The sequence below is a fragment of the Corvus moneduloides genome, chromosome 2 (genome assembly GCF_009650955.1).
Source record: "Corvus moneduloides isolate bCorMon1 chromosome 2, bCorMon1.pri, whole genome shotgun sequence".
Classification (NCBI taxonomy): Eukaryota; Metazoa; Chordata; class Aves; order Passeriformes; family Corvidae; genus Corvus; species Corvus moneduloides.
In genome coordinates this window covers 87,556,976-87,584,869 of record NC_045477.1, presented here as the reverse complement: position 1 = coordinate 87,584,869, position 27,894 = coordinate 87,556,976, and the positions used below count along the sequence as shown (strand labels likewise).

Here is a 27,894-nt window from a genome sequence, read left to right as displayed (position 1 = left end):
TCGATACTACACAATATCATTACCAGTATATAAAGTAGAGGGAATAAGGAGGGACCATTTGGAGTGATGGTGTTTGTCTTCCCAAGTAACCCTTTCATGTGATGAGGCTCTGCTTTCCTGGAGATGGCTGAACACCTGTCAACCCATGGGAAACAGCAAATTCATTCCTTGTTCTGCTTTGCTTGTGTGCATGGCTTTTGCTTTCCCTATTAAATTGTCTTTGTCTCAACTCACAAATTTTCTTCCTTTTACCCTTTCAATCTCTCCCCAATCCTGCCTAGTGGGGGCTGAGCAAGCGACTGTGTGGGGCTTGGCTGCTGGCTGGGGTGAAACCATGACACCAGGTTAAGCTGCTGGAACCACAATGTACCATTTCAATGTACTTTACCACTCCCATTGCTGCATCTATTGGGGTTTAGTCAATGCTGTGTTTACATTTTCATCTTGTTCAGGTTAATTTTGTGTCCTTCCCTCACTGCACCCACAATCTCTGTCTATCTCTTGTGGTTTAATTTGAAAATGTAATACATCAAGAGAGAAAAGATGCTCTCTTTAGAGGTTTAGAGTTAGAGTTCTCTTACTTTTTATGAGTTGTTTCCTTTCAATTTCAGGTTTCAAACACAATTTGAATCAGTGAAGCTTGAATGGATTTTAAAACATCCACCCTAAGATATGGTTTCATATGCATAATCCGTAAAAATATAGTTCTGTTACATAAATTTCCCTGTTGGAAATACATGGTTTTGCTTTGGTTTTGGGAGAGCTATACTTAAAATATGACAGACCAATGGACATAAAGATAGACTGAAACAAAAACTCAATAAGGATTCTTCAAGTGACATGATCCAGTGTTATTGACATTTACATCAGTCCTCAAGCTTCTGACATAGAAGGAGAAATGTTAACCTATTCTGCTTGCCTTATTTCTGAAATATTTAGTGGATGGATGTATATTAGTCTCATATTAAGTACTAAACAACCTCTGGAGTAATACTCACTAAATCCATGTAGGATTTTTTCACTACTCTTTGTACTCACTGGCTCATGGCACTCGGCACAGAAAACTCAGTTGGAAATTCAGTGGCATCAGGTTTTCATCCAAGCTGTAACCATAAGCTAAGGTGATAGTTGCTTAACACTCTTCTGACAGGAATAGTGATTTCTTTCCCTTCAATTGACAAAAGATGATAAATAAAACATTAAAGGGTATACTAAAAATCAAACAGTAAAAAATCACAAGATATCTATGTTATTTCTTTGCAATGGAAGGGTAACCGTACAGATGTCTCTATTTTTAGAGAACTGCTAAATTAAACTGATGTGTTTTCTCTCTTACATCTATTATCTTCCTGTTGTCAATGTCAAGTGCACCTGTGAAAAAGACTGAAAAGCCCATGAGCAAAGTCAAAATGGGAATTGCCAATTTATAAAAACTTTTGAGATCTGTTTTGTAATTTGAGATGGAAAAATAAATCTCAAAATATATCATGCAGCAGAAAGCCTTTCAAAATCTATTGTGTTTCATAATTTTTGGTTCACTACCTGTCAAAGCAGTATTGCATAGGGAAAAAAGTTCTTGTGGAATAAACTCTTTGATATTGTTACACTTTTAGAAAGACACCCTTCTAGCTGAAGAGTGTAGGATGGCATGCTTCAGATTACAGGAAAAATAAGCTGAAATGCTATTTCAACTCAATTGCAAATAGATTCAGAATGAAGCAAAGTGAAAGCACAGATTTTATTGTAAGCACTTAGAAAAATCCTCTTAATAGTTTTTCTTCAAGTGTAGCTGAAGAATGTATTTTGTTTTTTCTTAAAAGACTGCTTTTTAGAATATTTTTATGGGGTTTTTTTACTTACTCAGTTTAATACTATTACAAAGCAGTAACAAGAGCTAAAGGATTAAGATAGTTTATGTCTACCTAACTGTAGATAAAACTGGAGAAAACTTACGGATTCTCAGTACAGAGCCCCTGCTGGGTTTTCAACCCCTCCTGGACTGTCTGAATTACTACTGAGATGAGTGAAGTGAGTAAAAGCACATAAAACAAATGCTTAATTTCTATTGTAGACTGAGTATGAGGAGAAGAAGGAGTCAGGAAGGCAAGGAGCCAAGAGTCAGTAATCTCGAGCTGTGGGAAAAGTGACAAACACTTTGATACTTAGATAGAGTAAGGGGTTTTAATATGAGGAACAAGAAGAAAAAGTGCACTTTTGTAACACTTCTCAAGTACAGTTCCTAAAGCACCATTCATGCGATTCAGAGAAACACTTCTGCAAATGTTCAAGTTCACCAAACTGAGGAATGTAAATGAGTTCATCCCCGATTGAATGTTTCCTAAACTGAACGTGGGCCTTACCGAAAGAGGCTGCAGGTTTTGTCTTGATGGTTCTTTCTCACACTTGCAATAAACTTTCATGCAAATTTTAGCTTGCAGGGTTACATCTCTACATCTCTAAAAGCCAAGATCTTGGTTCACTTCGTGAAGATGTGAACCCAAGTCTTTTAAGAAATTTCTTTGTATTTGGGCTTTCTTGTTCGTCTAGCCAATTGTTTTCCTATGGTTTTGTTCTCAGCATCATTATTACAAAGGTCAGAAACTGTTGCCAAGCCTGTAGTTATGTTATCACACAGGCATTATTTGGTGTTGTAGCTTACCTTCTTTTAAGAAGAAATACATTTGGGAAATGACACTTCTAACCTCTGTGAGCTTGTGTGTGCAAGTATTACCGAGCAAAACAAAACAAAACAAAACAAACTGAGAGCATCCAACTAGCTCTGATGTTCCTGGCCTTCCATGCCATAGATAACTCAGATAAAGGACATAAGTAAACCATACGTATTCCTTCACTGCAAAAGTTGGCATATTTTTTACAATGAAAAAGTTACACTATAATCATTATATTAATCAAAAACTCTTTCAGAGACAAATGTCAGTCTTTATCTCAGTACACCCAGACAAAGCAAACCCTGTGGTGGTTATAGCTCTGACCTCAAACAGTCAGGGCAAGGTAAGACAAGAGTGTCTTCTCTCCACAAGGGTTTCACATTGAGAGGTAAAAACCCCTCTATTTTTTCAGCAGGAAAATATAGGAGCATTACCAGCTTTCATGCAGTGGAGGGGTGCATACCTCCACCTGTTAGAGCATGTTAGCTGTATCACTGCAAAGAAAAACCACTTTATTCAAAAGTGAAGAAAAATAATGCTGTCATTTCTGCCTACTAGGGAGTGCTTCTGTTCTCCAGCCTGACAGAGTGCAAGCAGGCAGTTTCCAAGATTGAACCAGAAAATTCTTACTGTGAATTTTAAACATACAGATGAAAGACAAAGAAACTCCACAAGCAAATACTGCACTGAATCTTCAGAACTGGCTAAGTAGTAAAATTAACTGTACAAGTCTACTTTCAGGTTTCCTGTGTCTGTCGTGGACTATGCAGTTTTGCTGATAGTTGAATTTTAGTTCACTTGAATCTTCACCTTTTCTAACTATAAATCAGCAAAGTCAGGATTCTGTGCTGGTGTTAGCAACATTCACCCTAATTTAGGTATGATTTGCATAAACACAGCCACTGTCATCTGTGTCAATAAGCCAGTTCAGAGCGAAACTCATCAATGTGGTCTTTAAAAGTTTATTTCTGCAGTAGTCAGGTTCTTGGGAATAGTAAGTCTGTGGGCCAGTATTGACAACTCTCAGCATCTAAAGTATGATTTTACAGTTCAAGTGCTAGTTAGATTACAAAATAAAGCAGTTTGCAATTTTCTTTATCAGTGTGCAAGTCAGCTTATAAAAATGCTATGAGCAAAACCTTAGGTCAGTTGAAACCCAAGCTGTGTAACTCTACTGATAGATTTTTTAGGCTGGTTTAAATTTCAGCCGGAGTAAGCATCCTAAATGGGATTTAAAGAGGTTCCAATGTAGGGGCTAATTGCTAGAATATTACATATATGTTGGTCTTTCCTACATAAGCAGACTTTTTAAGCTCAATTTTTTGAAGACTGATATTTTAAACAAGATTAGCAAAGCTAAGGCAACAGAAGAGTTCAACATAACAGCTCAGGAATTCGTTCTATAGGACACTCTGTGATCACTGCCCATATACATACTCGTATTTCCCAACAGCACAAGGTAACTTGCCTCTGGGTGAAACAATGCTGTCTTGCACAGGGAGGAAGAGCCATGCAAGCAGTTCCTGAAACTGCTGATTCCTGGCAGGGAACCTTCACTTAAACGGACTGCTGTGTTTGTCAGATGGTGCATGACCATGAACAGCCAGCTTGTAAACCCCCTTTTAACTACTCTGGCAGACATCCTGCATAGTGAGGGGTTATCCTGTGCCAGAAGGCCCTCCTGCAGGTGCCTTGGCCTTGACTTGTGGCAAGATGGTGAAGAGACATGTTTTTATAGAACTTTGACCACAGAAATACCTGATCTAATTGAAATTTAAATGACACATGAACTGATTTCCTTTATAACTTTAAATTTTTAAATATTATCTGTATCCAGGATTGACAGAGAATGACTTCTGGTCAGTAACTACTTCCCCCTACAAGTAATTGCCTCACATAGCTGTTGTGAGAGTCAGAGGAAAAGTGTAGTTGATCATTTCCCTTCTGACCTCAAATTCCAGGAAAAGAATTTAATAGTTTATTGGCACAAGGCATTTGTAGTAGGCAATATGACAGATTCCTAAGAGAGAATTCCTCAATCTTGAGAAACTTGGTGGTCTTACACTGAATCTGTATGGTCCAACTGGCATTTTACAGCAAGCAAATATATATAAATATACACATGTATAAGCATATGTGTATATATATATTCTATTTGAAATCTGTACTTTCTATCTTTTCATCTCTCTTTTCTGTGAAGCTCTCTGCGTTTCCTCTCCTGTTCAGTCCACAAAGGAATTGAGGTAGAGTTGCCTGAGTGCTCTTGAAGATTATCTTTAGAGATTAAAAAAATAAATAAATAAAAGGAAGAAGAAAAAAAAAGGAAAGAACCTCAGATGTTGTTTTTTCTCATACTTGCACTAAGGATATGAAGGTCTGTAGCTGTTGATCAATTCAGCTTATGATGGAGCTCATACACAGGACAGGCCACCAAGTTTTGCAGGTGTACTTGGAAGGATAATTTGGTGTGGGGCCAGAAATTGGAAGCAATATTTTTAGGGATGTATCAAATAACTTGGTTGAGCATGTAAGCTGTCTTCAGATGGGCCTTCTTCCACTGCTTCCACTAGTTGGTCTCAGTACATTCAAAACATCTTTCTACCTCCTAGATAAATAGACATGTCTCAAAAAGCCTGTGCTGGATCCATAACAACTGATGACTTGTAAAAATACAGGATGAATTATTGTTCCTCCTATTAAGTAGGAGGAACATGAAAATGCAAAACTCTTTCCACAGCAGTAGTACTAAGTGGCAGGATTTGGGTATAGGTGGGCTTTCCTGCCTGGTCTTTGCTACAGCTGTGGATTTATCATCCATAGAAATCTAAGTATCTATTTTAGGGTGAGTTGGAAAGTGTTTACTGTACTGGGTGGATCTCCAGTGACTGCAATATTTGCATACATAGTCACTTCCACAGTAAATGCAGGTGTTTGAAGCTGATTCCAGCCTGTTTTAAATATCCTGTTGATTCAGATCCCAATTTCCTGGAGACCCATAATTGCCTAGATTCTGTCAAAATCTGGACTAGTTCACTAAAACATAATTGACCCCTTTCACACTTGAATCACTCAGCTGGTACTTTTAAATGACCAGGTCAGCTTCTGTGTGAAAATGAATTGGAACAGGATAGGATCAAATGAATTGTTTTACCTGTAGCCATCTTCTTCCACCTGTGTGTTGAAACCCACAGTCAGTTTTACATGATCATAAGGACTCAGAATAAAATTTATTTTGTCTTCTGGTCCTGCTGTAGTCCTTGCTCAGCACATACCATTTAGCCCTTACTGGCAGGCCACATACTAGACTGACCACTCTGCTCTCTCCCCAGGTGCCTTCTGCAATGTTCTGGCAGTGAACTCCTGCAGACTGGGCATTCTCCTGGCTCTCATGTCAGTTTGGAGTAATTCTCACATCAGCACTAGTGAAAACAGTCTTGGCTGAAAAATACGAGACCAGGGGCTCTGTAGGAGCTAAACTGATGTGCACTGTGCAGCTTTCTTGCATATCTTATTCTGTGCTCCCGAAAGGGCAAGAGGAGTTAGATATACAGAAAGAATGAGCCTCGCTTCCTGTCAAACTGTACCTCTTACTGGAAGGCTTTGACCCAAAAATGGGCTGCTGGAGGCACTTTGGTATGACTGGAACTGATATTGCGTTCAGCCATTTGCCTGTACCTTTTGTCAATTCCCACTGAAAATAGGTGCCTGCATATATTTCAGGAGGAGAGGTGGGCCTGGGCTGTCAAAGGGCTAGGAGGCAGCAATGTATGCGATCCAAGGCAGTGGGAAATGTGAGCTCATTTCCCAGCACTTTAGACTATGCTTCCTTTCCAACTTGGCCGGAAGGGACTGGTGGTTAGGGCTCACCTCAGGTCATCTCCATGAGAAATCTTGCGCTGTCACAGGTCTTTCTTTTGCCCAGTTTCTTTTACTGCTTATTGTCACAGCTCAGAATGTGAACCCTGAATTGTACTACTGAGCTATGTATGAGCTGTATTTTCCCGGAGTGATGTTCAGTTGCTCACGTATATGGTCACGTATAAGTGGTTGTGGTTCTCTGCTAGAAAAAGTTTCTTCATTTTTTCAACATTGCCATCAACATTCAATAGTATTCAAGCTACATCATGGGGTACCATGGCTGATTCTGCCTTTTAATTATGATCATATAATCAATGGAGGCCCAGTGGCTTGACCAGGATACTTTTATCTTAGGAGCAGACCTGTAAGTCTGGTGTTCATGCAGCTCGCAGTGAAGTCTGAGGCAGCTCTGTGTGTTGTATGCACAGCACCTCGGAGCTCTATGTTCCATAGGTAGGAGCAAGATCATTGTTTCCAAGCTTGTGCAAAATCACTTTGTTCACCTGCTGAAAGAACTGAAAATTGGCTTCTCTTCTCACAGCTTAAGCTGAGCATCAATAACTGCAGCTGTGCTGGTTGTGGCTGGCACAGGACACAGTATGGATTCACAAGTTCCTGAACAGTGCAGAGCTCATCTACCCAAAGGCACAGTGCACAGGTATCAGGAACCTCAGAAACAGCAGCCTACAGGAGCAGATATGACCTAGTTTTAAAAGCAGTGTCGTATATGCACAGAAAGGAGGAGCAAGGAGCCAACAGTATTATTACTTTCTCCCTGACCAACCCTTAACATGTTTTTCTTGACTTCTCCTCAGCTTGGAAAGGTGATACCAGTTAGAGGTATGACTGGTAACATACAAGAAGTAGAGATTATAAAAAGGGAAAAAAAGGAAAAATATTTCTAAGAAAAGCTTCACCTTTAATCCAGTTTCTTTGTGACTACTTGAGCTGTCACACTAATACAAAGAGATACAACAGGAATAGCACCCTGAAAACACATCTGCTTCATTCCTCTCAATATCCTTGAGTGCAGGTGAGACAGCAAGTCAAAGTTCAGCTTTTCAGCTGAACCTGACTGCAAGTGCCATGGTATTCAGGGTTTGGTCTTCCTCTCCAGTCCTCTCTGCACTTAAATAACTTAAATGTGAAAATAAGAGAGAAATTGGATTCTATCCTTGTCTAAGATACTCTTTCTGCTTGGAGAAGTATGTAAGTGCCCTCACTATAGTCAGATATATGCCAATACATTATTATAATGAATGCTACCTATGAAATAATGTCAGAAGTCAAACATGTTCTGCAGCTGGTTTTTGTGGGAGAGTGAGTCTCCAAAATCCATTAGAACAGATTCTTATTGGCATTACTTGAGTTCCTCTTTATTGCTAGCAAAATGTCTTGAGATATCTTTATTTTCGCTGTTATGCAAATCATTACTGGAAATCTTGCTGTCTTGAGAAGAAGTGCTGCTGAATACACTGGGCTTTAAAGGATGTTATTTATTAACTGTGCACTAAAAATTAGTGTCTTAATTATAATTTTTATGACCTTGGTATTTAGCCCCAACTTAATAGAGATAGTTTTGTGTATTCCATTTGCCAACACTGTATCTCATAATCACTTCTATTACATATATCTTGTGATCTGCTATCTTTAGGCATATGGGCAAACAAACACGTTCTTGCAATGAAAGCAGAGGTGTGGATCCATATCTCATCAGTCACTCTGTGTATTTGATTGCACTCATACAAGCAAAGGAGGTTGCATACCACTTTTGGATGAAGTTTTGCAAAACAGCTCCCGGTTACCATGTGAGAAAGTGTATCTTCATTACTATACTGCAATCAATATATAACTTCATTACTATACTGCAATCAATATATTACCTCCTTACACCCTTGTCTCTGCCATGAGTTGTCTGCACGTCAACACAGCACTCCAGTTGCACCTCACCAGGGCAGGTTAGAGGGGCAGGATCACCTCCCTCGACCTGCTGGCAATGCTTTTCCTAAGGCACCCCAGGGTACCATCGGCCTTCTTGGCCTCAAGGACACACTGATGGCTCATGGACAATTTGTTGTCGATCAGGGCATCCAGGTCCTTCTCCACAGAGCTGCTCCCCAGCAGATCAGCCCCCAACCTGTGCTTGTGCATGTGTTGATTCCTCCCCAGGTGCAGGACCCTGCATCTGTCTTTGTTAAACTTCATTAGGTTCCTCTCTGTCCATCAGTCCAGCCTGTCTAAGTCTTGCAGACTGACAGTACAGCACCCTGGTATACCAGCCACTCCTCCCAGTTCTGTATCACCATCACTTGCTGAGGCTGCACAGTCTGTCCCTTCATCCAGCTCATGGATGAATAAATTGAACAAGATTGTATGCAGTACTGACCCCTGGGGAATACCACTAGAAACAGGTTGTGAGCTAGGCTGCTCTAAGGCAATTTTGATGACTGGTATAGTTATGCTCCAGTAAGATATGTATAACAGTAGAGCAGTGGGAGACAGTTCTTTGGAGACAAAATTTGGGCTGCTAGGAGCCCTAGAGATCTCTAAGTGGTGTGGTCTGAAATATTACCACATTCCTGTAGTTTCAGTGTGTAACTTGACAACAGATGCATAGAAAGATGGTATAGGTGCACTTAAGAATAAAAGAAATGTTTAGTGCAGATGGTGCCATCAGAAAAATATGGTTTGACCTAAACTAAAATAGGGCAAGGTTTCTGTTACTAAAAATTAAGGTTATGGTTTTTAAACTAAAAATTAGAGAGAGCCAACTGTCACAGAAAAGCGTATAGTTCAGGATGACACATATTTAGTGGTGGGAATGTTATTAAATTCCCTGCAGTCTTAGTAAAAAGGACTGGAGAAGGTGTTAATAAAGCCCAAGAAGGAACCAAACAGTTTCTACATGTGATGTATGTAAAGCACATCACATAAAACAGTGAGCCACAAAAAAAATCCAGACACATTAAAAAACCAGTTAAATCAAAAGTGTAAAAATGCTGAGGCTGATTGCCCTGGTTTTCAGCTGGGAATCTGACCTAATTTAGGCATCTGAGGAGTCTGATGAAAGAAAGTGATTGTTAGGAATGGTATGGCCAAGGCACACACTGCTACAGCCCTGCCAAAACGGGCCATGCAACTGGAGGATCGGTACTGTTGTATTACTGGGAGCTTTGTGTCACATCCAGTAAACAATTCAGCTGCCTCAACACACAACAGAATATTCGTGGGCTGAAGGCTGTGACTGGAGGACTGCATCATCAATCACATAACGAGGATGGTAAATGTGGCAGCAATGTTCTTGGGATAGAAAAATCAGCACCAAACAATATGGAAATAAAGCCTTTCAAGTACCCCTAATCAAACTAGGAAAATGCACTATGGTGTGATGTGTGTCTTCAGGCACATCAAGTGTGATTCCTTGTGGAAACCAGCTGTTCAAGGTCCAGCGGGGAGCTCCTCACAAGATGAGAATTAGCAGCTCTTGGCTCAGGCCTCTGTCACCCTGAGTCTCCACAGCAGCAGGAGCACTGACCTGGGGTCTCCTTCCTGATTGAGACAACAAAGAGCTTTGACCTATTGACTATTGCAAACAAATTTCTACAACTTCAACTGGTTAATTGAAACTTGTTAGCAAAAGGTAAGCTTGAAACTTGGGCTCTCATGAGGAGTTCCCTATCAAAAGGTTTTGGTTCTCTTTTTCAGTATCTTGTAGTGCCATAGATCATGAAGGAGAATTGCCTCTGGAAGCTCCTTTGCTGGCAGACACCTGATGCTTTGGCAGTGGCTGAGATGTGATCCCAGCCACCACAGCAGCCCCCTTCTCTTCTGAAACCCCAAGGATGCCCTCAGCTACCTGGGAGTAGAGACAGGATGGTGCTTTTGAAAGTGCAGCCTGCTCCCCAGCTCACAGTGAAGGAAGATCAGCACCAACTACTTTCTCACTTCTCTTTCTGAGAATAGTGGAGGTTATCTATTTTTCACTATTGCTTAGTTCCCAGCTCTGTTTCGGGACTCATTGGTTGTGCTTGCTCATGAGAAGATCAGGGGCTTGGAGCCATCTCGGGGTTTTCCCACCAAGAGCTGCCGAGACTATGCCCTCCCCAGCCCTGCTGAAATGCCCTGGAACCTGGGCACACTTTCTGCACGTGCACATGGTGTCCAGCCAGCATCTGCGTGTGGCATCAGCTTAGCAGTGGAGAGGCCTGGTGGGGCATGTGAGATGAAGTCACCCGTGCTTGTGACAGTCACTGAGCACTACAGCCTGCGGTGAGGTTTAATGTGGTTTGGCAAGCAAATGATGGAAAATGCCAGTGTTTTGAAGCTCTTTCAGGGAACTGAAGGAAACAGGCCTGAGTCCTTTTAATTTTAACATCTCAGAAAGACTTTTATAAAAACCTAAAGGCAATGTACATTTCAGGAGAGCAAATTTAGTTTCCTTTCTTCTTCTCTGTGTATTTCTCTGTCTTACATTGTCTTATCATCATACAAATATAGAGAGAGAGGGAAAGAAAGAAAAGGAAAGGAGAGTTTTAAGATTTAAAATAAATCAATTTTCTTGAGGATTGTGGTTTAATAAAGGTTGTACATTACATTTTCATTAAAGTCTGGAAAGGCAAAATAAATTCACACAATCCCTTCTAGCCCCATCCATCTATCCATGCAGGTGAACAAACCATAGTGCCAACATACTAAAGATAAGAGTGCAGTGATAAAAGATGTTTCACCACATGATGTGGGGAAAGTTTTTTACAAGTTAGGCCTAGCTGCTCAGTGTAGGTTCCTCTTTCAATTCTCTGAAACTCTTTAAAAAAAATTGCACACACAAAAAAACAACTTTCAAAAGCAGTTTCCTCAGTTCAGCCCTCCCTCCACTCCCACACCATCTCTTTAGATGCTTCTAAGATGTACTACAAATTACATGTAAAAGTTACTTGTGTTTGTACTGCGTGGGCTGATAGTTTTTAGAGCATTCTGTTACAGCATGATGTAAACTAACCTACACAAAACCCTCAAGGCTTTTCATTTTGTTTTGTATACCTGTTTCTTTAATGCAAAATAAATCTATCCCTTTTTTTTCACCAAGACCAGTAGAAAGAGAAGACACCTAGCAATTCACCAGCTCAAACCTATCCTTTCTTTTTAAAGGTTATACAATCACAACAGGAAATATTTTGAAATGGTCATACTAATCACAAGACAGTGCGTTTTAGTCTGAACATGTGCTTATACTAGTCTCCTTTTTTTAGGCTGCATCACATGCCAACTCATTGCCATTGCCATTTGTATTAATAGTAGGTTTTGCTGGTTTTTTTCTCCTTTCTTTACACACCTGATGCAAAACAATATTTGGAAAATATGCTAATTTTGGCTTAAGCCCTCAAAAGGAATTAGACATCCAAATATTTTAGGAGTCAGTCCGTAGTAGTGGCATTCCTGACTAGTTTCCCTGCACCCTTCTGCAAAAACAAAAGCAAATGCAAACTTGTCTCCTGCTGCAAAAACTGTCAATGAGAACGTAGCAACAATACTTTGACCAGTATGTCAGTGGCCTCCCCACAATGGCACTGCATCCAAAGCAATATGACTTTCTAGATCAGAGTAAGGAGCCACCTTATTGAACATGCCTGTGTAAAAGGATCTGGCACTCCAAGGGCACTTCTAAACTGCTGGGATGAAGTGGACTGAAGACAACAGTCACAAAGAGATTCCTCATTATCACTCCTGCAGAGAGCCATGTCAATAAGGAGATGAAAATGTTAATGACTTCTTTGTATCTCTTTGTGAAAAAGCCACCTTGCAATTACAAGAGATAGATCACTAAGAATCAGGTCGCTTCTGAGGGTTGACTGGATTGACAAGAGTTGACAAGACTGTAGGTGTGTTCTTGAGGATGATAAGCAGAACATCTTCAATTGCAGTGCTCTCTCTTTCACTTGCTCAATGCCTTCTGAAAAGTCACTTTCCAACTCTGATATAATTTTTTCTTTAAATAATACTAGTATTTTTGCACAACTCAGTTACCTTGCTGCTGATGGTTCAAGGAATATTAGTGCCTTTGGAAATACTACAAGAGTTATAAGGAGAACATTTTAAGTGGCTTTTGAAATTGAGCACTTCCTTGTACTTTAACTAATGTTATCCAAATAATGAGACTTCCTGAATTCATTATCAAAATTTAAAAAAGTCTTTCTTTAGAGGTAGTGGATTCCTTTTTCTGATGAATTATAATAATGTAATAATATCCCAAGAGTAAAAATACCCACAAACCGCAAGGTACAATAAGTTTTTCTGGTTCTCAAATGATTGAATACCTCATATTACAGAATCACTGTATTATTTTGTATACTGGATTTCTGATATCTCGTTCTTGTCACCAGTGAAGACACAGTTCAGCTGAAAACCGGGTAAAAGACTTTCGTTAGAAACTGGGTGTAAAAAGAGATTGTGGTTAGATTTGCTCAATCACCCAAAAAAAAAAAAAAAAAAAAAAAAAAAAAAAAAGGAGAGCAGCAAGTACCTAGAGGAGTTAATACAGAATGTAAATCCACAGAGAGAGCCCAGTGCACCACCATCTACACCTACTCTGCCTCAGGTTGTAGAAACATAAGTTTCTACCTGCCCAGGAGTCTCCATCGCCCCATCTGAGATGTCCCCACCTCGTCAGCTCACAATTAGGCCTTTTACCATGAGATACAGAAAACCAGAACACTGAGCAGCAAGAAAGCTAGACAGAAACACCTCAGTCTCTGAGAAAGCTTCAGCTTTTGACACTTTGTGGAGGGTTTCAAGGAGACCTCTAGATACAACCATGTATTACCACTGAAATGTCTGCTGCAGTGAGATGTTTGCATCCATCTTATCTCATAAAACCCAGAAGTATCCAAACGAGAAACAAGAATACTATTCCCACTTCCTTAATATCACACAGTGAGGATGTGGGAGATTAGAATTTATTTCTCTCTTCAGAGTGATGAGATTTCAATCTACATGTCTCACCAAGCAATAAGACTTTCTATTTGTTACTTCCTCTAAAATATATAAATTACATTTAAGTAGGAACTGCATTTTGGATGTCTTCTCCTCTCAAGTGCTAAACAAACACTACAGTTTGTTTTTCTCACCCATGGAATTTATATCCCAGCGGTACCAGGCAAACTGAAACAAATTCAGCGGCAAGAGTAAAGACAAGTTGTAGATAAATAACATTATGGTCAATGCATTTCTGCAAGAATGCTTGGTTCCAATCAGGCCAGCTAAACATCCATCTGAAGGGAGTGCCCTAAGTATCCACAGGATTAAAGGGCCCATGGCATTGATGCCTTGCTTCTGGCTGTATCCCACGCAGGATGTACTCCAGTAAGTCTCCAATAAGTTTTTTGGCTATTTATGGTGTACTGGGTCCTCCAGCTGATGCAGCTCAAGGAACAGAGTTCCCCCCACTCCACAACTGTGGTTTATTTCAGGCCTTTAGCCTGAGCTAGGTATTAGTATATCTGGGCTTCTGAGGATTTAGTGACTGGGGTTCATAATTTTGATAATGGCACCTTTAGCAAAAGCTGAGCAACTGAAGACCTCAGTCTTGAATTTCAGCACTTAATGACAACAAAAGAGTATTTAGGCTCCTAAAGCCTTTTTCAGTGGTAGCGTAAAGGTCAGAAATTGGAAATTCCACCTGTGATGAAGATTTTCTCCTTCAGTGCAGGGTTGGAGTGGATCCCAGCAAGTAGGTCAGGCATATGAACATGCAGAGGCCTGATGCTAGGCATATAATGTGAGTCACAAATGCACAATTGCTTTGCTCTGCCTTCTGGGTTTATGCCCCTTTTGCAGAAGAATCTCCTGTGCTCCTAGCTAAATCATTCATTGGTGAGCACAGTCCCATCCTGGATGGATGGTCTTCATCCTCTGTTGTAAGAACCAGTGGCAGTCAAATAAAAATACTTGCCTTTACTGCTTTTATAGCAGTCCCAATTGCTTTTCTCTAGGTCAAGAACCCTGGTAGGTCTCCATAATGTATTGTCACTCAGTCAGTCTTTGAGATCGTGGAGATAAAATGTCTTGCTAAACTCCTTGAGAACAGATATCCTGTCCCAGCAGACTAGGAAAGACATTCAGCATAGAAGAGCTACCTGGCCCAACTCCACATTTTTTGCACCATTCTCCCAGGCAGATATAAGGTACTTGTGGAAGTGTGTGAGGGTGAGTTTGGCAGGTGGGTGTGATGCCTTCACTGCAAATCACCTGGCTGAGAGTTCATGTATCTTTCCCCCCACCCAAACAATCAGGGGTGAAGTAGGGCTCTTTCTTGTTGAATAAACATTCCTGATTTCCTGGATTGTTTAGGCGGATGGCGTCGTGGTGACGAGCTTCTGCCTACAGGGATATAAGTATCTACTTGCTCTATGTCTTGCTAAGACCCTTTACATATTCACCTTCCTGGCTGGAATGGGAGAAGAACAGTATAAAGATCCTGTACTTACACTGACTACTTTTTCCTGCCAAGGGGGGCAATTACACAGGGAAATACCTAGGAAGCCAGACCAGAGAAAAGGACTCCAGTGAGAATGAAAGCTGTGCTCATGGAGCTACAACATACCCCAGGCTGGCCTCAGAGTAGCACCAGTCCAATGTTTTTTTAACAGAACGAGGCTCACAGGACGTACATGGAGGAGCTTACACACACTTTCTTGTCCCAGCACGAGACCTCAGCTATCTCTTGTGACATCCTGTCATTGCTGGCATGATTAACTCCTATCCGTGGGTATGTGGGTGCATCACTGAAGGACCGGGTTTGAGGAAAGCAACAGATGATCGGGTCATTTTCAGTGTTGTGTGGTGACAATACGATGCTTTCTGTGATGCAGGCTGTCAAAAGAAAACTCGTTAGAAGGATGAATGAGAAGACTATAAGATTCTCAGTGGTAAGAGCCTCTCCCCCACTCCTTGAAAACTGTTGTCAACTCTTCAACTCTATCTTGCTGTTCTGATGAAAATCTACCCTAAAGTTTGCTTGGTTTTCATACTCCCAGTCGGTTGGGAAGATGCACAGATCTGCTTATTCATAGACTGTACATGAAAAAGAAAAGCACAAGTAGAGATTCTCTATTAAAGAGTTAAGAGGAAGGGAGGAGAAATAAGGAAGTAGTGGTTGAAACAATCTGCTTTTAAGTAAAGAAAAGAGTTAAGAAAGACTTGATAACATTTTAAATGGTGTATAAACAACAAGAAGAGCCCCAAACTAGGCGGATTTTTTTGTTTTTCCTGGGGTTGTGGGTGTTCATAACTAGTGGAAAATGCAACAAGAACTTCAGCAATTGGAACACTACACTTTTTAGCCAAAAAAAAAACAAGCACAGTTTTCTCACCCACCCAGACTGAAACATGAAGTTGAAGGGATTATTTCTAATAAGGAGAAGAGATGTTGGTTTCTAAACCCTTCCAGTGTAGGGTAGAACCATTTTTTTTATCTAGTTATTTAACTTGAGATCAAATGGGTCAAAAGTACATAAAACAGAACAGGCACATTAAAACCCTTTGTGAGGTTTGCCACAAAGGACAGCTGGACTGTCAGTGTAAAAAATATAAACACGAACTGATTTGCAAAGAACCTTTACATACTCTGTAATTCTGATCTGAGAATGCTCTTCTGGCTTTTAAAAGTTGTATCATATTTGGCTGTTTCTCCACTGGGGAAATACTCTTTTCATTTTTCACGATTGACACTAGTGATTCAGCAGCAATACAATCTTTGTAGCCCTAACATATAAAAAAAACCCTAATGCTTAAGTCAATGCCTCGCAGCTATATTCAAAAAAGTGTTGTAATTTGCAACTGTCTGTATGTAGGGCCTTGCCAAAATTTATGGCATAATTTCTCACCAATGTGAGTGGTTGTGGAAAGGATTTAGATTAGGGATGGTTTAGGACTAGTTAATTTAATAAGTGAACTAAATGTGAATAAAATAAATACAAAATAAATATATAAAATTGAAAACATTTAATCTCAATGTTCAGAGCTATTTAGAAGTTTAATTGCTGCAAACTTAACTTTCTGCTTCTATATAATCCCATTTAACACTGTGCATGAAACAATAAGGCAGTGAGCAACAGTCTGCAAGATGTTTATTTACCAGCACTACTGTGAGTTATTTATTATCTTCAGTGCCTTTGATGGCTACACATCAAGAGACTTAAGCTTTGGCTCAGATCTCAAAAAAGGAAATAAACCCCCACAAGTCTCTACAGCACATTTCTCTGGAGGAGGAGATGAGCATTGAGACATTAATGTCCACGCAGAAAGCTCAACCTGAATCTGTTGTCTTTCTCCCAGAAGAAAGTAAAAGGGCACAATGACATTGGGCTGCAGAAATGAAAGGTGAGGGCTGGGGCTCTGTGGAGCACAGTGGGGATAATGGAGATATCCATCTGCACTGAGATGCTGGACTAGGCAATTCTTTCTATGAGTCAGTCAATGAATGCTGTTCACAGAAACAGGAGTGGGCTGTTTGGACTTAGAAGTGAAAGACTCTGGTATTTCAATACACTTTCTTATCAGACAAGTGAAGTCTGTGGGTGAGCATCCAGCCTCATCTCTAGGGGAAGGATGTGATATGGGAGAATCCAGAAGGGAATGTGGCAGTCCTGGGTAGCTGTCAGCCAGAACAGGTATCAAACACTTTCACTTGTTCACTTTATCATTAACATGGAAGCAAGAATTTAAATGCAATCCAAAGAACTACTGAGCCCAGCTGTTGTCCAGCTTTGTTTGAAAAGGATCTTTGGTCTATATACATGAGTCTGTACTTCTCCTCTCTCCCTCAATAAATGTGAATTGGCTGATAAAGGGTGAAAGTCCCGAGATTAACTAAGTTTCTGAGCATTGCATAAAGTATTTGGACAACTGGATAAAAGCCTGGAATTCAGACATTTGTAATTCCACCTAATGTTTTTCTGTTTCTTTCCCTGATAAGTGCAACTGCCTATGGTTTTATGTGTGTAATGGCCATAATAACTCAGGAGAAGTTTGCAGACATGTGCAATAGCAATAAGGACAATATTCATTATCTATTAATCCATTGTAAGTCATAGTAAAAAAATAAACTAGTGTTTTCTACTGTCCCCAGAGCCACTGGATCCACACATGTTGGTGTTGTTTCTGCTTATGGGGCAGTGTCACCGTCTCATCCTAACTGTTGAAAATGCCTTTCACCCATCCCTTTTTTCAGTCTGGGGTCAAAGCAAGGAAAGTGCAGCCCAGAATAGAAGACAAAGTATTTCATGTGGATACAAATATCAGTCTGCAAATCCTACACCAAATCTGCTTGACCCAACATGTGACAGACCCATTTTATGAATGGACCATACATTTATCTTCCATTGAAGGAAGTGAAAGCATTTAGCGTTCAGTTCTCTTGAGCCCACAGGTGGACACCAAAACATCTTTAATAGATAAGCATGGTTTTATTTCTAACACCTGGCATGCTTTGAATTTCTGGCCTGTTCTTTGTGAAGAAGCCCCTACTTATTTTCTTCAGATTTACTAGAAAAGTTTAGGCTGATCATATATAGAAGGTGTAAAATTTTTTACTTTGCTGTGGCAGGTGGGGGCAGGGGAGCATTTACAGCTCCTGTAGCATGGTAGTGTGAACAACAAAATGGTTGGCAATGGCAAGCTGCAACACTGAGGTTTTTACTCCAAACTTGAGGAAGTCAAATCTCCAGGTGACCACATGCCCTTTTGAAGATGGCAAAGATTTTCAGTTTTGGGCCCCTTACTGCAAGAAAGACATTGAGGTGCTGGAGAGTGTACAGAGAAGAAACCAATGGAGCTGGTGAGGGGTCTGGAGCACAAGTCTTACTAAGAACAGCTGAGGGTGCTGAGGCTGTTGAGTCTGAAGAAAAGAGGGGACTTTATCATTCTCTACAGCCACCTGAAAGGAGGTAGGACCCAGATGGGGCTCCGTCTCTTCTCCCAAGTAATAACTGAAAACAGGAAATGGTCTCAAGTTGCACCAGGGGAAGTTTAGATTGAATAATAGAAAAATTCCTTTACTGAAAGGGTTGTCAGGCATTGGAACAGGCTGCCCAGGGGAATGGTGGAGTCACCACTCCTGGAGGTATTTAAAAGATGTATAGATGGTGCACTTGGGGACATGGGTTAGTGGCAGACTTGGCAGTGCTGGGTTAAGGGCTGGACTCGATGACCTTGGGGGTCTTTTCCAGCCTAAATAGTTCTGTTTCTGACCACCTATTTTTCCTTCTACACTCATGACTACAGTAGTCCCAAAGACAAGTTAGGGCAGTCAGAAGAATTGGCACAACCGAAGGAACTGATTTTTCTGTAATACAATTTCTCCCTCTGCTCTCCTGCTGCTAACTGGCATAGCAATAGTCTTTCCACATGCTGGTGTTTCCCACATGTATAACAAATCACTTTTGTATAACAAAGTGATTTCCAGGCACTGCTGTGAGAGTTTGCAGTTGGTTTTTGCATTACTGCAGCAGCAAAAACTGGGAGGTGCTGAGAATCAAGGTAACCATTTCCAAGCCCAGGGCAGATCAACCATTTATGTTATTGATATCCATATTGGCTATGATCTCTGCCCCTCTCGTGGGGGGTAATTCTGTACTTAACCCAGAAACTTTAGCAGAAATAGACATGTGAGTTGCACAAACCTATCAGCCTACTATAACATGTAAAACTGTGCCATGTCCTGTTAGTTTCTCAGAGAAGAGGTGTTGGTGGAAAACATTTCATTTCATTTTCAAAAATAACTTTCCCAAGTATATATGGTTTTAAATGTCAAACATTTAACATGCATTTAACCATAAAAGAACTCAGTAATGATTTTGTGAGGCCATTTTATCCACCAAGACCAGATTTTAAGATTATGTATCTGCACTGCTGAGAATTGTTGAGGTTGCAAAAGCCAGACATGTAACAGGAAACTTCATTCTTCATCCTCTTAGAGACATTAAAGATATGTTTATCCCCCATGGGAGAAATCTGTGACCAAGAAGACACATCTTCACATGAAAGAGTGGGTTCCAGTGATTTTCTTTGACAGGGATATACAGATTTAGGTCACAAATTGGGCTGATAAGAAGATGTTGTATGCAATGTGCAAGGCAGAGTTTAGTCCGGCTTAAGGGCTTGATCTTGCTTCTGTTTAACTCAGTCTCACGTTCACATGCTAGCAGCCAACTTCTGTTAGCTGCAATCATGGATAGGTTGCAAACTTTTTGAGTAACTATGCATTTCTAAAGACCCCAACAGCCACTGAGGATCAGTGCACTGAGGATTTAAACACTGTGTAACTGAGATCACCAGCCTTGCAGAGACATGTGATTGAGGGGAATGGAAGGTGTCCCTTATGAAAATGTTTTGTCTTTTCCTTCCATGTTGAAATGCTCACAATGCCCATTTATCTCAGGAAGGTTACTGTTCTAGAAGCCTAAACAAATAAACAGCTGAAGAGCTTGGGAGCCAGAATTTCATCAGCAGGTTCCCCTGGCTGCTTTTCAGCTGAACGATCCTACTAGTGAAATGGTGGAAGTCAGCAAGCTGAAGACAGGAAATCAGCCCACCTGCCAAGAAACTCTACAAGACACAGGCTGGAAAATGGACATGTTTAAGTCTGCCCTTTTCCACTTGATCTCTGTTGAAACCAATGCATTCCCAGCAATTTTCCAAAGGCAAAATACCCTATCAGAAAAATTTAGACTTTTTTCTCATGATTGTTCAATGAATGACACTATTCCCTATGTACAATGCACTGTTCAAACTTGTCCTAAATACTAAAAAAACAACTGATTTTGTGGCATTTTTATGGCATCCAGTTTTGTAGCATCAAAGTGCTTCAGGAAGACCTGTAAATTTCTTATTTGCAGCCGTCTTCTAATATGAAGATTATTTAACCCCATATTATGAAGAGGAAAATGAGGAATGGAGGCCCTGAGTTACCCAGGATGTGATTTTTAAGAGCATTTGGCATTAAATAAAATGTTAGTGTTTCAAAGCCACATTTCTATTGAACATACCTGGATTTGTGAGTAATCGATACTCTGCAAGTCAGATCCAGATATCTTTTCATAAGCATTTGAAAATTAGGAGTTCAGAGTTGGTGCCTGTTTCTGAAAGCTTAATTCCTTGAAGCTAGATCTGAAACAGAATTTCAAGTGCTGTAAGATAAGCATCACATGGGCGGAAGGATGAAGACACCAGTGAAGGCTTAGGTGTCTCAGAATGGGATCTGAACTAGTCAGCAAAATGATATGGAACAGTGTGAAGTCAGCACTCTTCGCACGCCACACACATAGGTCATCCAGTGCAGACAAAGGATGAGCCCTAAAAACATGAAAAATTGAGGAAAAAATAGTCTCACAGAACCTACTCGCTCTCACAGGGAAACTACAAGACCTGAGCCTTGAACCTCTTTGCCAGAGCTCCTTTTGTTAAAATTCCTGGTTGCCTTTTCTTTCTGGGGACTAAATTTAATTTGCTACAATCTTTTAAGGTGGTTGATAGAAGAAAAACACTTTTCTGCCCTGTCTGAATGATAAAGTAGTGGTTAATTTCAGGAAATAGATGCCTTAAGATGTCTCCATGGGACTTCTTATCTGAGCTGGAGATTGCTTTAGCCACAAAGCTTCTGGGTACTGCCCATCTTTCACATCAGAGATGCACACTAAAAAATTATCAGTACAACAACTCAGGGAAAGATGAAAACACCATGAAGGAGGGTAAGAGATTCTCTAGTCTAGTGACAGAAGCAGCCATCAAGTAAGTGGACACGGCCTGGAATCTACTCTTTAGTTTGGCCTTTGGAGCTACCCAGTGATTAGTGTGAAACAGTGTCTCTGAAGACGAGACTAGAGACAAGATCTTTAGCCTTCTACCTGAATGGTATTTCAGGCTTCTGACTTTTTTTGTCCTCTTTTGCTTGCTCTTCCAGCTTCTACTGGCTGGGTGCAATTCAGCCCAGACCATAGTTCTAGCATACTACCTAGCAAGGAAGGAGGTAGATAAGCCTTTAAATACTTTCCAAAGACAGAGCTGAGTGTGCATGCTCTTTCTCCTATACTCTATAGAAGGAGTTACACTATTTCCTACTCTTTGACCTTTTGAAAAACAAGCACTTGTATTTGTAAAGAAGAAACATAGTTTTACTGATGTGCTTTAAGCATTCTCCTCAGTGGCACCAGACCAGCTCTTTCAGTCCTGTAAAAATCCTTTTGTTCTAGAATTGCTAATGGATATCTTCTCTGTATTTGTCTCTAAGTATCTTTAAGTACTGCTATCTTGTGTTATAAGACGCAACTACTATCTTATAACTCACCAGCAGTCAGAGGCTACAACAGAATTTTCCCTGTTTGGAGCTGAACACCTGAAGTTCCATCCTAGCTCCATTTCAGGCAGTTCACGTGTATCCTTTTCTTAAGAAGGTGACCTTTTCTCAGCATCACAAAAGCTTTTCTCAGCATCTACTTTCAGGTAGAATCAGTGGCAAAATCATGTTTCCCAGAACATCGCTCAGTCACTAAAATCACAAGGCTGCTTTGCTTTTTCCTGTAGCTCTGCGTCTCAGTCAGCATGTGTTCTCCAGCAGCAAGCAGATGAGAGCTGAACAATGAGACAGGAAATGGTCTCCCACTAAACAGGTTGTTCATTAATTTTTTTGTGCTGAAGTATTATTCTGTGATATTTACACTTAGGACTCTGAGGAATATACCACCTGCACAAGGGGGACTTTACTACAGGTAAAGTATGTCAATATTAGTAAATTTAACACTGTCAGAACAATGCTCAGACCATGAAATTCAATTGCTTGGGCTGTTACAGTTCTGGCACAGTTTTATCTCTCACCAATTAATGCTCCCTCAAACAACTCTGAGCCACAATGAACTTCTTGTATAGTTCAGGAGTTTTGACAGAGAAAAGACCATTCCAAAAAAGAAGTTTGGATGCAGCCATCATGTTACAGAGGCTGAGAACAGTTATTACAGGTGTGTCAAATACGCTAAAGATCAGGATATGACTGGTCCCAGCGAATGAAGTGGGAAGTTACTGCTGGGTAAAAACATTTTCTGTGTAGCCCACTAGAGGGTGCCGACGCGCCCGTGCTGCCTCCAAGATTTATGTTTCTGAGATCTGGATATTTCAGGGGTTTCTCCAGAGTATTTGAGGGAAAGAGCTGAAAGAATCACACCTTGCTGTCCTCTACAAATCCACTTTAATCATCAGCAGCATGTAACCCAAAGTCTGTCTTCCTCTTGTCAACTGCCGTCCCAATACCAACCACCTTCTGTCCTCATCTACTTCGAGACTGTGTATCTAGGATTCTGGGAGAACAGGACTTCAATCGGGCATCATTTAGCAAGTTTCAAAGACCAGTGATGTTTTTTAGAAGAGAGGGGAGGAGGGGGAGCGGGCGAGGGGAGAAAGAAAAAGTCTTAACAAGATTATTTCTGCCTTTGTGCTTATTCACCTACTCAAAGCAGAGGCTTGTGTTCCTGAATGTTCCCTTATTGCCTCAGCAATTGCCTCATACAGCTAAACTCTGCATGCAACATCCTGCCAAAGAAAATGCAAAACTTTTCATCTTAAATGTTGACCAGACTTACAGGCAGTTCCCTAAGGAATTTGTCTCGCCATCTCACCGCTGATGTTTCCGTGCTGCAGCAGATCAGATTTCCTCTATGAGTAAGAGCTGCAGAAAGGAAAAAAAAGAAATATTTTAAGAATCAAAAGAAAACAAAAAAAAAAAAAAAGAACATATCTAAAGATAATTCAGTGACAAGCACTGATAACATTTTCTTTCATAGCCTTAAATATATGGTTCACTAGCTGTAAAACATACCTGTGCAGGACTACTAAAGTTTCAGAATACAGGTATCTGAAGATGAAGAGAAAAGAGCACATACTTCTTGTTGGTTTGCTATTTTCCCTTTTCATTTTTGCAGCTGTGAATCAAGTACAGTGTATCTCACAGTAAATAGCCCTAGCTTCTTCTTCACAACCATACCAAGGTGTAATTTCTGTTCTTATTTCAACTCTTAGTCAGCAGTTGGGAGAGCGAGGATTTTCAATTCACCAGCTGCTGAGCTTGAATTTCTCATGCAGTAGTGTGAAAATGTGACAAAATTGTGCAGCTCTTGATGACCAAGCTTACAAATCCCTGGCCCCAGCCTGTACAACTCGTGGACCCTCATCACTCTGTGCACAAAAAGGCAGAATCTCTGTGTTAGGATATCAATGAGAGCTAAAACCCAGTATTGAAATACTGAGCTGTTGCACGAAGCATACACAGATTTCTCTCCCTCTTTCTCTGAGTATTTAACTTCAGTTAAATATTCATCAGCCCTGAAAAATAAGATTGCCAATGGAGAATTTCCATAAGGACAGAAGGCTTCCAATCAGAAATATATGAAAATTGACTGGATCAAACTGACACTACCAGATTCAAAGATGTAGAAAATTAATCCTGTGGGATATTTCTTATTGATTAGCATCTAAATTTAGGCAAAAAATTGGACTATATTACCCACTTTAAACCTATTTTAAATAACAACCTTAGCTCTCAGGCTGAGTCCCTCTCAGGTTTCCTGTGTATAAATAGTAAGCCCAAGAGGAACACCAGTTTGACTTTCCCATTTGAGAGCTGGCAGTAAGAATAATCAAGCCAAAACAACAATCCCACAGACATTTAATTATAAATAGAGCTCATTTCATCCAGGAATTCTGGAAGCAGTAGTCAAGATCCAGACCGTAATGTCATTTCTGTAATGTCATTTTTCAGAGGAGAGCTACATTTTCAAGCTCCTTCTGCACTCTGTGAAGAGCATGGGAACAGTGTCAATAAATATGCCTGATAAGAAAACCTCCCTTCTATCCAGCTGAAAGCTTTGCAAACATTAGTTGTCAGCAGTGAAGCCCCCTGAACTTCTGTTTCAAAACAACTTTTTATCTGGAAACTATGCAAATGTGAAGTAAAGTTTTTAAGTGGCAATACATGTGCAAAACACCAGCACACAGTCTTGGTGTGTCTTTATTTTTGAGCAGGAAAGAGGAGTCTACCACAAGATAACTTGTTTGTGGCTGAATTGTGTCTGGGTTTCCCCCTCTGGCCACTTGTCCAGAACACAGCAGTTACTGTGGCAGACCAAACCTACCATACAAGGAAAGACCTTTCTAGTATTTGTTTTCAGTGCTCTTACACATAACCGCTGCACATAACGCCTGCTGCCCTCCGACAGAGAGACAAGGAGTGCACCCTTTTCCCACATCAAACAAAGATACTGATGCTGAAAGAGAGCACCGAGAGCAAACATTTTAAATTACCTAAGCTGGCCTTTTCTGCACTTACAGTCTTCAGTGAAAGCAAAATTATCTGCACAGGCAGATGCATCTGAGTTGAACCCAAACCCACGCTGCAAGACAGAAGGTGAATACACATTTTCAATAAATGTGCCTGAAGGGATGCTAAAAACTGGAGGCAGAAGCAGTGGGTAAGATGCTGGTTGGTGACAGGGGATGCCTGGGTTCACCTTGCTCTTCCCACACAAAGCTGCTGAGCACTTTCCCTTGAGCCGTGCCTATGAAGTAACTGAGAAATGTGACTGGAGGATGGTAGGCACACTTTGGCCAGCTTTCCTCCAGCAAACCATGGCATAGGCTGCAAGTATTTACCAACTGAGGCCACACAGACCTGTAAGGAACAGCAAATTGCTTGGCATTGATGTTGAAACTGAGAAGACATAAGGCTGATGCAAATGCTTCTACCCATGCCATAGCCTCTGCCCTAATAGAATGGTAACATGCTCTCTGGTTGTGTATAAACTGACACAGCTGTTTGCAGGGGAAGACTAGGATTCTTGATCAGATTGCCTGTGCTGGGGAGCTGCAAAAACCAGGGCACAAGTCTGGCACCAGCTGGGATTCATCTGAATTCCTTCTCCATCTGTAGGTGCAGTGACAAAACTTCAAGTGGCTCATTGAGTCTGTTGAGGGTGAAATTCATTACAGAGGTCCAGTTGCTGCTGTAACAGCAATCTCACAAATAAGGTGGAAGTGATTTAGGTATGAAGCCCCAACGTGGATGGAAATTTTGTGTCTGAATCAAACCCATGCTGTTAAAAGTCCTACCTAGATTCTTCTGACAACTATGTTTAAAATCCAGAAAGTGTTTACACCAACATTCAAGGAGTCAATGTCCAAATATTAAAACTGATTACAAGCAAAGACTTAAAAAGTCACAAATGCCAAAAAACCCGAGTCTTAAAAAACCCACAAATGCCATATTAGTGTATGATTTCACTCAGCGATCAGCATACCACATACAATTTCCCTTTCTCTATGTGGCCCAATGACAGCACATTATTACGATAACTGCCCCACTGATGGCTATTTTATTCTTGTTTCTGAACTATTAAACAAAAGTTTTTCACACAAATAGTCTCTCTCTCTGTCTATTAAGAGGCAACAAATGCCATATGCAAAAGTGCACTGTGTTACAGGACTTCCTTCTGGTGCCTGTCTGTCTGAGTTCAGTTTTTATGCATCAAAAGACCCTGATGAAATTACATCATTTTATGATATGGTTCCACAGTCACTTCTGTGTGTGCTTGACTGCTGCAAACCTCTGGAGCAGTCTCAGGATGAGTATAGTACATGACTGCAATAGCTAAAGATAGATATCACGTCCAGATTTACAACCCAAACTGGTCAAAAATTATCTGGGTTTGATTTTTTTTCTGTCCCCCAATACATAGAAGCTCATTCTTCCTCTTTTTAAAAACGGAGTTGAAGAAACACTATGATTTTTACTACTCTCCTCACTAAAGCAAACTGTGCACCTGAGAACTCCTTTTTTTGATAGTGGTTTTTGCAGAGTGAACTCCTTAAAACTAGCGATGAGTTTTCTTTCTCTTTTACTGCAGTATTTGCTGTAATAATTCTGACTTCTAAATATATGCAAAGTAATTTCTTCATTATCTTTGCTCTATTATTAAGCCATACAGTTCTTCCTTTATTTCTACAGCTCACAGTCATCCGGCACAAAGAAACACATGTACTTCTTGGACTGCAATGAATTCTGTTCTCCCTTCAGATGTAAATAATAGGAGGGAGAAAAAATCAGTCCTGTACTGACTCTGGCTCCTCTGAAAAACTATTACGAATAAACAATGAAGAAGAGAAAAGCTGTATTCCTTACCTGGTCTGAGAGGTACAGTGCACCTTGAAAGCCTCTTAAATGACACAGAAGAAATAGAAATAGTTGAAAGTTTTTACTCATCCAACCAGAGGGCTCAGGAAATGACTATTTTGCAATGATTAACTCCTTCCTCACTTCGAAGTCTTTCAAGTACAGTTCCACTGCAGTTTGGTAACTCTGCCCTACACGTGATTTCTGTTTCACACTGAGAATATGCAGGTGGCCAGAGAAGACTCTGATAACCTCAGTGGAAGAGAAAAACTGCAGTGTCTTCTGCATAACTGTGACCAAGTGCATTTTACTGTTGAGTGACGCTTATGTAATGAAGTTTAGAAATGACTGAGTAATGGCTTGACCTCCCAACTCTCATTTATAGAAGAGGTTTAGAGCAATGGAGCAATATTCTCAACATGATTTCAGTGTTGTGGTGCCCACGAGAGCAAGGTAAAAAACCTAGGTTATTTGAAGGAGTGGCATCCATTGCAGCCTGGACAAGCATTTGATGTACGTATAGTGTATGATACTTTTATACACAGAGGGTCTCCAGCTGAAAGTCAGGCATCCTGGAGCATCAGGAGTTAGTCCTCTGCACATAAAAACCCCCTGTGCCCGAAAACCTGTTTTCCCTTGCCTAAATGTATCTGTTTGACTAAAAGGCATTTCTGAGACTGAGCTTATAAACATCCACTAGCCTGAAAGCTGTTAAAGGCCTGCTCCCCACAGGAGCACAGGCTACTTCTGGGGAGTGGACACCTCCACACAGAACCCAAAGTGGAACCTGGGCTTCTGAGCCCGTGGAGAGACTTTGTGTTGGGGTTTCCTAACACAGGGATGGAGTTGTCTTACCTAGCCCTTGGCATTTGCACTGCAGGTATCTACACCAGAGCCCATCATTCAAGGCACTCTTGAATATAGGCAGTGGAAAGAAACAGACCTTTGCAAGATTGTTTATCTGGGAGTTTTACCATCCAAATAAGAGTTCCTTCTGCTATATATAGATACATAGGCTTGCATGATTTTTTTATGCAATCAAGATTTTATAAAAACTACAAATAAAATCCTTATTCTCTGCAAGTTAAGTTTTACCTTTGACCTCCCAGTGATTATTTCCAGTAACAACACCTCAAGAGGCATGCTCCCACATGACACTGA

The 27,894-nt window shown here is 40.6% G+C and overlaps 1 protein-coding gene across 1 annotated transcript in view; it reads right to left on the bottom strand.

Annotated features, from left to right (window-relative positions):
- The window catches only part of P2RY8 (P2Y receptor family member 8), a 34,464-nt gene extending 7,606 nt beyond the window's left edge, over positions 1-26,858 (bottom strand). The window contains exons 1-2 of the mRNA XM_032100204.1: positions 26,743-26,858; positions 23,153-23,238 (exon numbers count right to left, since the gene is read on the bottom strand). The gene's annotated coding sequence lies outside the window, so the exon portion shown is untranslated. The remainder of the gene's footprint in view (positions 1-23,152; positions 23,239-26,742) is intronic.
- Between the last annotated feature and the right edge of the window lie 1,036 nt (positions 26,859-27,894).